The sequence below is a fragment of the Hyla sarda genome, chromosome 9 (genome assembly GCF_029499605.1).
Source record: "Hyla sarda isolate aHylSar1 chromosome 9, aHylSar1.hap1, whole genome shotgun sequence".
NCBI classification, from domain to species: Eukaryota; Metazoa; Chordata; class Amphibia; order Anura; family Hylidae; genus Hyla; species Hyla sarda.
This window is the reverse complement of record NC_079197.1, coordinates 30,257,164-30,268,938: the sequence shown is the minus strand read 5'-3', so window position 1 is coordinate 30,268,938 and position 11,775 is coordinate 30,257,164. Positions and strand designations below refer to the sequence as shown.

The following is an 11,775-nucleotide window of genomic DNA, read 5'->3' as shown; positions in this document are numbered from 1 at the left end:
TGACGCAAAAAATAAGCCATAATATGGATTTTTAGGTGGAAAATTGAAAGGGTTATGATTTTTAAAAGGTAAGGAGGAAAAAACGAAAGTGCAAAAACGGAAAAACCCTGAGTCCTTAAGGGGTTAAAAAAAAATAATTTAGTTTTCTATGTTTTAATTGTGTTTAAAAAAAGCTGCCTTTCTTACGGGGGTTATATTATAATATGAAAGACAGTTTTGGGAGAGAGTTGTGCAGTAGACAATAAGAAAAACTATGTTGCTTAAAACAACCAATCATAGCTCTGCTTTCATTTCCTATTCCACTTTGGTAAAATGAAAGCTGCACAGAGATTGGTTGTCATGGATATGATGGACTGTTCCATTCATCTGCCCTGCAGTATAAGAACCCACCAGCATAGTTAGAATATAAACCACTCTCTGGAACTTCCGCCTCACACTCACCCGCACTAGTCACATGACTCGACGACGTCATCTCTGTGCCCGGTCACATGACACTGACGTCATCAAACGTCCTCCGCTGATGTTTAGTAATAACAGACTGTGGAACCGGGGGACAATTTACCGGAGCGGGCGGCGCTGAGTCAGGTGAGGGCAGCAGGGCCAGTATTAGAGCCCGGTGAGCAGGGGCGCAGTGCATGCTGGTAGGAGCTGTTAACCCCTTGTGTATCTTCCAAGCCTACATCCTGCTAGGGACAGCTCATCACAGTGCAGATGGGATGTAAACAACGTGGAGGCCGGACAGGGTGACCTGCAGGAGTGTCTCACCCACCTCCCTGCTACTGCTGAGGCCTAGGATCGGCTGTACACGTATTACAAGCCGTCAGTGAGGTTCTGCAGCAGCTCTGGTGTCTGTATTATGAGGTTCTGCAGTACCTCATGGGGTTTGTATTATGAGGTTCTGCAGCAGCTCTGGTGTCTGTATTATGAGGTTCTGCAGCAGCTCTGGTGTCTGTATTATGAGGTTCTGCAGCAGCTCTGGTGTCTGTATTATGAGGTTCTGCAGCAGCTCTGGTGTCTGTATTATGAGGTTCTGCAGCAGCTCTGGTGTCTGTATTATGAGGTTCTGCAGCAGCTCTGGTGTCTGTATTATGAGGTTCTGCAGTAGCTCTGGTGTCTGTATTATGAGGTTCTGCAGTAGCTCTGGTGTCTGTATTATGAGGTTCTGCAGCAGCTCTGGTGTCTGTATTATGAGGTTCTGCAGTAGCTCTGGTGTCTGTATTATGAGGTTCTGCAGTAGCTCTGGTGTCTGTATTATGAGGTTCTGCAGCAGCTCTGGTATCTGTATTATGAGGTTCTGCAGCAGCTCTGGTGTCTGTATTATGAGGTTCTGCAGCAGCTCTGGTGTCTGTATTATGAGGTTCTGCAGTAGCTCTGGTGTCTGTATTATGAGGTTCTGCAGTAGCTCTGGTGTCTGTATTATGAGGTTCTGCAGTAGCTCTGGTGTCTGTATTATGAGGATCTGCAGCAGCTCTGGTGTCTGTATTATGAGGTTCTGCAGTAGCTCTGGTGTCTGTATTATGAGGTTCTGCAGCAGCTCTGGTGTCTGTATTATGAGGTTCTGCAGCAGCTCTGGTGTCTGTATTATGAGGTTCTGCAGCAGCTCTGGTGTCTGTATTATGAGGTTCTGCAGCAGCTCTGGTGTCTGTATTATGAGGTTCTGCAGCAGCTCTGGTGTCTGTATTATGAGGTTCTGCAGCAGCTCTGGTGTCTGTATTATGAGGTTCTGCAGCAGCTCTGGTGTCTGTATTATGAGGTTCTGCAGTAGCACAGGTGTCTGTATTATGAGGTTCTGCAGTAGCTCTGGTGTCTGTATTATGAGGTTCTGCAGTAGCTCTGGTGTCTGTATTATGAGGTTCTGCAGTAGCTCTGGTGTCTGTATTATGAGGATCTGCAGCAGCTCTGGTGTCTGTATTATGAGGTTCTGCAGTAGCTCTGGTGTCTGTATTATGAGGTTCTGCAGTAGCTCTGGTGTCTGTATTATGAGGTTCTGCAGTAGCTCTGGTGTCTGTATTATGAGGATCTGCAGCAGCTCTGGTGTCTGTATTATGAGGTTCTGCAGTAGCTCTGGTGTCTGTATTATGAGGTTCTGCAGTAGCTCTGGTGTCTGTATTATGAGGTTCTGCAGCAGCTCTGGTGTCTGTATTATGAGGTTCTGCAGCAGCTCTGGTGTCTGTATTATGAGGTTCTGCAGCAGCTCTGGTGTCTGTATTATGAGGTTCTGCAGTAGCACAGGTGTCTGTATAATGAAGTTCTTCAGCTCCTGAAATGTGTATTATGAGGTTCTTCAGCTCCTGAAATGTGTATTATGAGGTTCTGCAGTAGCTAAGATATGTATTAGGTTCTGCAGCAGCTGAAATGTATTATGAGATTCTGCAGCAGCTGAAATATGTATTATGAGGGTCCACAGCAGCTGAGGTGTGTATTATGAGGTTCTGCAGCAGCTGAGGTGTGTGTTATGAGGTTCGTGAGCAGCTGAAGTGTATATTATGAGGTTCTACAGCAGTTGAGGTGTGTAATATGAGGTTCTGCAGCAGCTGAGGTGTGTAATATGAGGTTCTGCAGCAGTTGAGGTGTGTAATTTAAGGTTGTGCAGCAGCTGAGGTGTGTAATTTAAGGTTTTGCAGCAGCTGAGGTGTGTAATGAGGCTCTGCAGCAGCTGAGGTGAGTAATGAGGTTCTGCAGCAGCTGAGGTGTGTAATATGAGGTTCTGCAGCAGCTGAGGTGTGTAATATGAGGATCTGCAGCAGCTGAGGTGTGTAATATGAGGTTCTGCAGCAGCTGAGGTGTGTAATATGAGGTTCTGCAGCAGCTGAGGTGTGTAATATGAGGTTCTGCAGCAGCTGAGGTGTGTAATATGAGGTTCTGCAGCAGCTGAGGTGTGTAATATGAGGTTCTGCAGCAGCTGAGGTGTGTAATGAGGTTTTGCAGCAGCTGAGGTGAATATTATGAGGTTTTGCAGCAGCTGAGGTTTGTTTTATGAGGTTTTGCAGCAGCTGAGGTTTGTTTTACGAGGTTCTACAGCAGCTAAGGGGTATATTATGAGGTTCTGCAGCTGCTGGAGTTGGTATAAGGAGGTTCTGCATCATCTGAGATCTGTAATATCAAGTTCATCAGCAGCTTAGGGTTATATGACGAGGTTCTGCAGCTGCACGAGTAGGTATTGTGAGATTCCTTAGCAGCAAAATTTGTGTTACGAGATTCCGTAGCAGCTAAGTTGTTTATTATGAGGTTCAGCAGCAACTGAGGTTTGTATTGTGAGATTTCGCAGAAGCTGAGGTGTGTGTGGTGAGGTTCCACAGCAGCTGAGATATGTATGATGAGGTTCTGCAGCAGCTGATGTATGTATGGTGAGGTTCCACAGCAGCTGAGATATGTATGATGAGGTTCTGCAGCAGCTGAGGATGGATCTGTTTACAATGCAGTGCCAGATCCATCACACCCAAATGACTTACAGTGAGGTCTGTCAGGTTGGTGTCTGTTATTTTGATAGGACAAATACATATTTCCACTTTTGATGAAGAAGTGACCCAGCCTTATGTTGTGTTGTTAGAGCGGGGACACAGGAAAACTGCTGAAGAACATCTTTTTGTTAGAGAGGGAGCACAATGTGTAAGTCAAACAGTGATTGGATCAGGACAAGGAACCTTCAGCAGAAAGACATAAGTTATGACTTGGAGGCAGTACTATACGTCTCTGTATCATTCACTTTGAAAGATCTACAGGCAGTACTATCTCTGCATCAGGGTCTGATGCACCAGGTCACCATGGCGACTAAGAACTTCATTGTGGCACCTAGGTTTTCAGTCTTTTTCAATAGGGCTTGTCTATCTTTTATAAAAAGGAAACTGTTTTACTTACCTCTGCCTCTGTTCCCCCACTGATCTTCCGTTCTGTCTGTGGTCGGCGCTCCAGTGATACATTATGTCAGGTGACTGCCACGGCCAATCAGCGGCTTCTGCAGTGGTCACAAAGACATCTGCTGCTGAATACCGAAGGCAGAATGGGGGATCAACACAGGGACAGAGGCAAGTTTTTTTAATTTTTTAATTTATTTATTTTTTAAGATCAAGGGACACTAATTACTGTGACACACAGGGGTGGGGATGTGGGGATGCTAATGACTGTGACACAGGGAGATGAGTGGGCACTAATGACTGACATACAGGGAGAGATGAGGGGACACTGACTGACACTGGGAGAGGTGTGGGAACATTAATGACTGTGACACATGGGGGGGAGATTAGGGGACACAAATGACTGTGGCACGCGGGGAGATGAGGGTTAGTAATGACTGAAACACACGGGAGATGAAGGGCAAGAAATAATTGACCCACAGGGGAAGATGAGGGGACACTAATGACTGAAACACATGGGGGCAGTAATCACTGACGCATGGGGAGATGAGGGGGACACTATTTACTGTAACACACAGGAAGAGATGAGAGGACACTTGTGACTGTGACACAGGGGGAGATGAGGGGACACATGACTGAACATATGAGGTCACATCATGCAGAATCCTGGCTCCTAACTTTTTTTTTTTTTTTTTGCTGCTTTTAGATTCTTAACACTTTTTTTTTTTTTTTTTTTTTTAAGCCCTGGCCCTCATCATTCACTTTGAGAGACAGGGACACAGCACTACCTGTTCCTACATCATTCACATTGAGAGACAGGGACACAGCACTATCTGTGCCTACATCATTCACTTTGAGAGACAGGGACACAGCACTACCTGTTCCTACATCATTCACATTGAGAGACAGGGACACAGCACTATCTGTGCCTACATCATTCACTTTGAGAAACAGAGTCAGTGCTTTCTGTGTTTAAAACATTCATGGTAAGAGACAGAGAGTTAATATATCATCCACTTTCAGAGATTGAGAGGCAGTGCTATTTGTGCCTACATATTTAATGTTGACTGCCAAGAAGGGGAGTACTATCTGTGCCTACACCGTTTGCTTTAAAGGGCTTATCTGGGCACTTAAGGGGGTACTGTGTTTAGACAGAAATGAACAACTCAACTTCCTCTGTAGTTTACAGCAGCTGATAAGCACTGAACAGATTAAAGATTTTTTTTTAAATATATTTCTATTGAACAATTTTTATCAAACAAAACAATACTTCTCAAAAAAAAAAATTGTAAACCAAGAAGGGTACAAAATAAAAACAAAAAGACGAAGAGAAATCCTTCGTTCCTATGGACAAGCAGGCAGTCCAAGCAATGGTACAGTCATCCTTGTAGAATCAACTCCAATCTGAAGTGAAGAAGGGATGTGGAATTCCTATTGCCCGACGCCTGGGACATGCAGTTCTGGGCGTCGGGCAGGTGAATTTTTCCGTCTCTTAGCCCTTCTTCGGGCAAGCAGGGCCGGACCTGACAAGCGCGGCGGCGCTCAGCAGTCTGTATGCTCCCAACTCCCACTCGCTCCATACTCTGTTCTCAGTAGCCGGGGGGTGCCACAAATAGCCAGCATGCAGCCGCGAGAAAAAAACGAGAGTGTAAAAGCGATAAGTGGATCATCAAGTAGATTTTGTTATGTTTTAGTCCCGTGGACAAATAGTTTTTATTAAATTTCCACACCCCTGTGAAGACTCTGAGCCCGGCACAAACATGAGTCCCTAATATAGAAGGGTCCCCCCGAGGATAGACCATCACTTAAAACCATAACATAATGCCCGTTTTACATTGACTGACAACCCACAAGTGAGCCGAGCATTGCCTGCTGTTTTGGGGGCCATGCTCAACTCTTGATCTCCTCCCCTGACCCTCAGGGGATCCAACAAGCAATAATAATGCTGAAATAATTTTTTTTAAATTTTTTTTATAGAAGTAATTTACAAATCTGTTTAACTTTCTGGAGCAAGTTGACATGAAAATGTATTTTTCCACCGGAGTACCCCTTTAACAGCATTAGGCTAAGTTTCTACTTGGTTTTTTGTCCCTGCGTTTTTTGGATTGAAAAAACTCCTAAAAAAATGCAAGTTCAATTTCCTGCGTCTGGGGTTTTTTCTGGCATTTTTTCATTTGTGTGGAAATTGCATTTTTGGCCCCTTTGACGTTTTTTTTATTTATTTTTTTGGTACCCAAAATTAGTTGGGTACCCAAAAAAATTTAAATAAAAAGGATGCAGTAGTGAGGGAAAAAAAATGTATTTAACGAAATTTTTCTTTTTTTATAACTACATTTTAATAAATTTTGTGTGTGTTTTCACTTTTTTTTCCTCTCTTTAAAAAAATTTTTTTTTTTTTAGGTAGTACTACTACTCCCAGCATGGAACACACTGTTCCATGATGGGAGTAGTAGAATCTGTACAAATAGCCATATCCCGATCGTCCATAATATAGCAGAGATGTGAAGCGGCTCTATTCCGGTCTCACATCTCTGCTCTGTACTCCGGCCAGTGATGTGAATAGAACATCATATTCATATTTTCCGCCCAGAGTGGTGATCGGCCAGATGGTTGTTCTATTCACATCACTGGCCGGAGTACAGAGCAGAGATGCCAGCGCTGTATAGAGCCGATCCACATCTCTGCAATAGATGGGATGATCACAGCGGGTGTCAGGAGTGATACCCGCTGTGATCTGTCTATTAATGCAGGTACTACAACTCCCATCATGGGGCATGCTCTGTTCCATGTTGGGAGCTGTAGTACCTGCAGTTAAGGAAAGATCACAGCGGATGTCACTTCTGACACCCGCTGTGATCCTCCTGTATAATGTATAGATGCAGTCGGCCGCTCTTCTATGGTCCCCTGCACTGACGTGTATATATATATATACACATATTCCTATTTCCCACAGAGAAATGTGATTGGCTGGAACCATCTGGTCAATCACAACTCTCTGCGGGAAATATGAATAGGTGTATATATACGTCAGTGCAGGGGACCATAGAAGAGCGGCCGACCGCATCTATACATTATACAGGAGGATTGCAACGGACCCGGGGCGATCTGTCAATTAGTACAGGTACTACTACTCCCATCATGGAAAACCGCCTGAAAAAACGCCAAAGTTAAAACCCACGATTTCAGGGGAAAAAATGCCAGTGGCTCAAGATGCTGTGATTTTGCAAAACCGCCAAGAAGCTGAAAAATGCCAAAAAAGAGTGAAAAAACGCCAAAAGGATTAGAAAAACGCCAAACTGAAAAACGGCAAGTGGAAAAAGAATTTTGAGATTTCTCATTGATTTGCAGCTAACATCTGGTCACAGCGTTTTTTGGGCCAAAAAATTCCATGTGGCAGAATTGGCGTTTTTCCCCCTCAAAAAAACAAGTAGAAACTTAACCTTAAAAAAAAAAACTAACCTCCTGTGATCCAGTGGTGACTATGACCTGCTAAGATCCCCGTCTACCATCCTCTTTCTTCCCAAAATCGTGACAACTGGGCCAAGAGTGTCACGCTGCCCCCCAGCCATTTACTGACTGCAGCGAAGTCCCACCTCGAACATTAAAATCAGTACCATTTAGTGCCTACATCTTTTACTGCCATAGACAGGGAGACAGTCTTATTTGTACCTACATAATTTATAGGGAGGCAGTACTATCTGTGCCTTTGACATTTACAAGAGAAGATGAGGACAATTTACTGTAGCCTCTTGGAGAACTTTTTATAGACAATAGAAAACAACCCAAAAAGCTAGACACCAGTAGCAATCATCATATGTTTTGGCCACCTGGCTATAGGAATGGAGACTGTCCAGCCTTGCTGTAAATGCTGACTATACAGTCATGGCCAGAACACGGACACAAATTTTGGTTTTCACAAAGTTTGCTGCTTTAGTGTTTTTAAATCTTTTAGGGTAAGGTCACACAGAATGGATCCGCAGTATTTTCTTCTGCGGATCCACAGACGATAGACCCTACAGTGTGCCTGCTCGTAGCGACAATCTGCCGTTACAAGCAGATACACAGCAATCTGCGAGTTGCCGTGCGCATGCGCAGTGTACTCGCGCACATTATGGCCGCTCCCCCTGTGTGTCTTCTCATAGCTGCAGATTGCCACTACGAGCAGGCACGGTTGGAGGCACACTGTAGGGTCCATCATTGGTGGATCCACACTGTAATATATGCTGCTGATCCTTTCTGTGTGACCCTACCCTTAGATGTTTCTATGGTTACTGTACAATTAAAAGCTATTCATAAGTTTTAAAACTTTTATTGACCTATACATCAAGTTTATGCATTAAAGGGGGAAGGATTTTTTTTAAATCAACTGGTGCTAGAAAGTCAAATAGATTTGTAAATTACTTCTATTAAATAATATATAATAATAAATAATATACAGCCCCTAATAAGTACTGGAAGGATTAAGAATTTTTAATAGAAGTCATTTACAAATCTGTTTAACTTTCAGGCACCAGTTGATAAAAAAAAAAAAAAGTTTTCCACGGGAGTAGGGGTACTCTCTATCCAAAGGATAGGATATAAGATGTCTGATGGCGGGCGTCCCACCGCTGAGGATTCCCACGATCTCGATTGCGGCACCCCAGACATCTGGTACACAGAGTGAACTATTCTCCGTGCCAGACTACTGGTGATGTGGGGCAGGAGGCTCGTGATGTCACGGCCATGCCCCCTCAATGCAAGCCTATGGGAGGGGGCCATAGACTTGCATTGAGGGGGCGTGGCCCTGATGTCACGAGCCTCCGATACTGCACCCGACGCGCTAAATGAATGCCGGATGCAGCAGGGACCCAGCGGCAGGACCCCCGCGATCATACATCTTATCCCCTATCCTTTGGATAGGGGATAAGATGTCTAGGGGAGGAGTACCCCTTTAAAGGGGTTCTCCACTGCCCTGCCTTCCGGAGCTTCGCTCGCAGTGTCCGGAAGTTTATTACTCCGAATGCTGTGTGCGGGCTTCCGTGTTCGAGGCCGCCCCCTCGTGACGTCACGCCTGCCCCCTCAACGAAAGTCTATGGGAAGGGTGCGCAACCGCTGACTTTCGTTGAGGGGGCGGGCGTGGCGTCACGAGGGGGCAGGCGTGGCGTCACGAGGGGGCGGCCTCGAACACAGAAGCCCGCACACAGCGTTCGGAGAAATAAACTTCCGGACGCTGTGAGCGGAGCTCCGGAAGGCAGGGCAGTGGAGAACCCCTTTAACAATGTTGTACCTTCTATTTCACTTCAGCAAATCTGAAGCATTTCAGTCCTGTGCGAACATATCCTAATGACTTCTTGTTGTCTAGCTTTGCTAGCACTTATGAATCAAAGATTCAATATCTACTAAGTATCTTTTGGTTGCTGCAATAATGAAAGTAGTTGTACTTCTGATTTCTTTAGTGCAGTTCAGTTGACTGTCAACAAGGGCGGGGGCAGCTTATTTCGGAATTCACTTTAGAGCCCCATGAATTCTGACCGTATGTGACAGGAACCTAGCGTTTACCCTTCTGTCTTTTAGCAGGTTCATCTTGCATTCAAGTAACCAGTCTGACTATCTGAAATACCTGCCTGATATTACCCCGAATTTGGATCTATTGCACCATTATTAAGACATACGTTTAAATTATACAAATTACTATTGCATACTTGATAGTTAAATAGACGTCACTGATGTATTTAAAGGGGTGGTCCAGCAAAAAACAACATATCCCCTGTCCACAGGATAGGGGATAAGTGTCTGATAATGGGGGTCCAACTGCTAGGACCCCCTGCGATCTGCTGAACTGTACCTGGCTCTCTAAGAGGAGCGTGAGCGTGTGAGTATACACAGCGCACTTTCTTTTCGGTAAAAATGACACATTATTATCTTTATTCAGTTTCAATTTACTACCTAAAGATCTTTATGTATAAAGAAGAGTATGATTAAAATTGTCCTCCTCTGTCCCCTATAACTTTTTTTTTTCCCTTCTTATATACGGCATTGAGGACTTAATTTTTGCGGTTTTTATCGGTACCAATTTTGTTTTGATGCGACTTTTTGATAATTTTTTAAATATTTTTTTTCCAGATATATGAAGTGATTAAAAATGTGTAATCCTGTTATTTGATATTTCTTTTTTTTACATTTTTGCCATTGACCGTGTGGTTTCATCAATGTTATACAGTTAACCCTCAACTTACAATGGCCTCAACATACAATAGTTTCAACATACAATAACTTGAAACCAGACTCAACATACAATGCTATGGACAGTCCAGATCTGTGAAATGTGTCACAACTGGAGGAACTGGGCATTCACTGGTAAATCACCTCTATTACTGAAGCATATGCACTGACTGGTGTCTGGTAGCGCCCCCTACAGTACAGGGAGGAACTACAAGTTCTGTGCTACTCCTTACCTGTGCCAGGTTTAGCTGCTCCTTTGGACACAAAGTAAGGGCGGCTCCATTTGGGACACTGGGTGTACTGTATGGGACCCTGAAGAAGCTCCTGTCCCCTACATAAACCATTGTTTCCCAACCAGGGTTCCTCCAGCTGTTGCAAAACTACAACTCCCAGCATGCCCGGACAGCCAACGGCTGTCCGGGCATGCTGGGAGTTGTAGTTTTGCAATAGCTGGAGGCACCCTGGTTGGGAAACACTGACCTAGACAGTGATTTACAGCGCCCAGCAGATCTTTATTACTTTTATATGTAAGGATTTGCTTCATCTGTATCAGTTATCTACTTATTTTTGTTTAATCCTCACTTTTTCCTATTTTTGGATGACATTTTGGCGGCTTCAGAACCAATTACCAGGTTTCCATAGAGTTATGGTCTCAACATACAATGGTTTCAACATACAATGGTCGTCCTGGAACCAATTAATATTGTAACTTGAAGGACCACTGTATATATATATTTTTTCTAATTCAAAAGTGTTTATTGAGTATATAGAAGCACAACAAAATAAGAGGATATCAGTGCAGTAACATCATTGGACTTGCAAGACCAAAACTCGAGCAATATGCAATAGAAACAAATGGTCAAACATTTCAGAAGGCATACACCACATAAATCGTAAGGTATAACTAGATTGAAACCAGTTTGACAGGCCGCAACTTCTGCCAAGATGAAGAGAAATAGTCAACAGAGGCAAGGAGGTAGAATGGCAGAGTGCAAGAAAGGCCGAGTAACAAGGTAGAGGAGAATAAGGATAAAAAGGAAAAGTAAAAGATCTGAACTCGGAGAAAGCGTAATCAGAAAAAGAGGAAGACCAGTAGCAAAGAAAGAAGGGGAGAAGTAGGGAGATTAACCATAGAGCAAAACATGTAGAAACAGACATACCTAAATACATTAAGAAAAGGGGGGAACCACAAACATACACAGGGACTAAAAAACAAAAAGACGAAAAAAGAAGAAGGGGGGGGAGAGGGAAGATGAGGACAGAAAGACACAGCCAAAGCGCAAGCCGCCAGGGCAAGGGTTCACAGCAATAACGCCGGCAGCGAAGCGGAACACATCCAGGCAAAGGCTCAGAGCAATAGTCTGTAAGCTGGGGACGAGCAGAATTCTGACCACGGAAGCCAGGTAGCCCCGAATCTGTAAACCTCATCGGGTGAAATGGCCAAAAGCTCCTCCATGTATTTAACATGTGTAATCTCATACAGCCATTCATCTAAGGAGGGAGGTTCCTGGCTTTTCCATCTTCTGGGAATGATCGTTTTAGCCGCCGGAGAAGGTGTCGCGCCAGGGATTTTTTATATTTTTCTTGCGCCATGGGGGAACATATATAGCAAGACCGCCTCAGGAGTGGGGGGGGACATAGACCCCAGCAACCTCTTGGATAACCCGAAGGACCGACTTCCAAAAGGGCTCTAATTTTGGACAACCCCACCAAATGTGCG

General features: G+C 44.2%; 1 protein-coding gene across 1 annotated transcript in view; it reads left to right on the top strand.

Annotated features, from left to right (window-relative positions):
• Nucleotides 1-434: 434 nt before the first annotated feature.
• MAPKAP1 (MAPK associated protein 1) overlaps nt 435-11,775 on the top strand; it is a 198,332-nt gene continuing 186,991 nt past the window's right edge. Inside the window, exon 1 of the mRNA XM_056538602.1 lies at nt 435-585. The gene's annotated coding sequence lies outside the window, so the exon portion shown is untranslated. The remainder of the gene's footprint in view (nt 586-11,775) is intronic.